The 2,545-nt window shown below is 51.9% G+C and overlaps 1 pseudogene; it reads left to right on the top strand.

The window, feature by feature from the left end:
* Window positions 1–1,252: 1,252 nt before the first annotated feature.
* Window positions 1,253–2,017, top strand: LOC125540766 (dirigent protein 21 pseudogene; annotated as a pseudogene).
* Window positions 2,018–2,545: the final 528 nt, after the last annotated feature.

Consider the following 2,545-nt stretch of genomic DNA (forward strand, 5'->3'; position numbering starts at 1 on the left):
CCATGACAGTGTGTGCAGCCGCCGGATCATCGGCAGGGAGCCATCAACCCTCGCCGATCCCTCACCACGCGGTTAGACGTCAACCGACGTCGGATCAGGGTGGGATCCAGATCCACGGCTGCAGCCGCACGGACCATCGCCAAGGAACCCGCAAGTTCCCGCTGGCCATGGATGTAAACTCCGCCGCCGCACGACGTGGGACGCCTCGCTGGCCACTGCATGCGCTCTCCCTACCCCAGCCGATCCAGGGGGTTCGCCGCCGCGTCTAGCCAAACAGCCTATGTCCCACAACCTCGAGGCAGCCAAGCAGCCACGTCGCCGGAGGTCGCCGCATGCACTCCATGAGAAACATCGTGCACAACCGCTGGTCGCCAGGACCTCCTGTCCCAACGCACGCCGGCGAGCCCCCGAACCCGTTGCACAATGAACCGTGGGCTTCCACAAGAAGGCGCCCTGCCACCATCGTCAGCAGCGCGGGCTTTGTCCGGCGGCGTTCTCTGGCAGCTGCTCGGGAAAGGAAGGCGCAGGAGCAGCAGGCGCATTACAGTGTCGCGCCCGAGTTACCCGGGGCAGAGCGATGAGGGGTGATCCACTTTTCTTGCAGTGACGCAGAGTGTTGTTTCTCATGCTGGGTGTCATCTAGTTATTCCTATACCTGGGCCACCAATATTCTAGTAGTTTTGAAAAATAACATTTTTTTTCTTAATTTGGTTTAGAAAAATATGTCTATATTTCTGTTTTAAACACTACAAAATGATATTGGTGATACTGCGGTTTATGAAATTGTTTTATTCATTGACGCCAAACATAGCCTGAAACTGTCAATTCTTATGCTATCCCATGCTTATCTAGAACAAACATGGCGATGACTCATACCCTACACGATAAGACACACAATCATATACTCCCTCCGTTCGTAAATATATGTCCTTTTAGAGACTACACTTGTATCTATATAGACGGTTTTTTAGAGTATTGGTTCACTCATTTTGCTTCGTATGTACTTCCTCCGTTCTAAAATAGATAACTCAATTTTACACTAATTTAATACAAAGTTAGTATAAAGTTAAGTCATCTATTTTAAAACAGATGGACTAGTCTATAGTGAAATCTCTAGAAAGACTTATATTTAGAAACTAAGGGAGTAGGTTATGCTACTGTTATGCATATTAACTAAAAAGACACATGTGATGATCCAAACACGCAACGCCATGGAAATATATCATTGTGTAGTTCAACTGTCCCCAACCTGCTCTCTCCAAGCACACGCATGCGAGCCTAATATATAGATACACGCACACGCTATCTATGGGCAACTAGCCAACTACTAGTATCGCAACGGCCGGCAGCTGCAGGTAAGCAACAGCAGAGCTTGCAATATGGCCGTCGCGCTCTTCCTCGCCCTCCTCTTAGCCGTCACCGCCACGGCCATATCGGAGCAGGAGACGACCACGCACATCAAGGTGTACTGGCACGACGTGTACAGCGGGCCCAGCCTGACGGCGGTGGAGGTGGCGCGTTCCCCGTCGACCCTGTTCGGCGGGGTGTATGTCATCGACGACGCGTTCACGGACGGGCCTGACCTCAACTCCTCTAAGACCCTGTTCGGCGGGGTGTATGTCATCGACGACGCGTTCACGGACGGGCCTGACCTCAACTCGTCGAGGCTGGTGGGGCGCGCGCAGGGCATGTACGTCAGCTCCGACAAGGACGAACTGGCTGTGCTCATGAACATGAACTTCGTCTTCACCGCGGGCAGCAGGTACAATGGCAGCAGCGTCGCCATCATGGGCCGGAACTCAGCGGCGTCCGGTGCCATCCGCGAGATGCCTGTCATCGGTGGCACCGGCATCTTCCGTTGGGCCCGTGGGTACGCGCTGGGCACAACGTACGCCTTCAACATTAGCACCGGCGACGCCACAGTCGAGTACAACGTCTTCATCCGCCACTAGTAGATCGGACGATCAATCGGCTGTTGTTAAAGCTATGAGTATTTATTAAATAATGAATATGACCATCCTGAGATGCTATAACTAATAATTAAATATAATATGTTTTCTTTACTCAAATGCTCAAAGAATATGTATTTATGTCATTACTCTTGTGCTTTAACGTTTTCCAGAACATGGAAATAAAGAGTTTTTTCTGTGAAACACCGGCCGACCAACCAAGCGTTGCGCCGGTCGTGTGCACCCACAATATGCATCTCCCGGGTCCCACGCTTAAAGTTATCCTCCCACCTCTTCTCTGCTCCACCCATTTCTCTCTCCCGCACACAGCTCCTTTCTCCCCAAGCACCGACGGACATGCACGCCTTTCCCTCAGGTGAACTCACCCGCCGCCACAACCTCTCTGACACCAAGAAGCTTATCAATTTTCCCTGCTTCCCTCCCACATCATCACCCATCCCCTCAGGCTAGGCGTTGTGAGGGGTGGGACAGTCACCGTAGCTGGAAACGGCGAGCTAGCTCAGGAGACACGGGAGATGCTCTTGGCTTAGTGGAATTTGCCATTTTTTTTGCTGCAACAGGGAATCATCCAGCAC

This window comes from Triticum urartu, chromosome 2A (assembly GCF_056163025.1).
Source record: "Triticum urartu cultivar PI428250 chromosome 2A, HENAU_Tu73, whole genome shotgun sequence".
In the NCBI taxonomy this organism is placed as follows: Eukaryota; Viridiplantae; Streptophyta; class Magnoliopsida; order Poales; family Poaceae; genus Triticum; species Triticum urartu.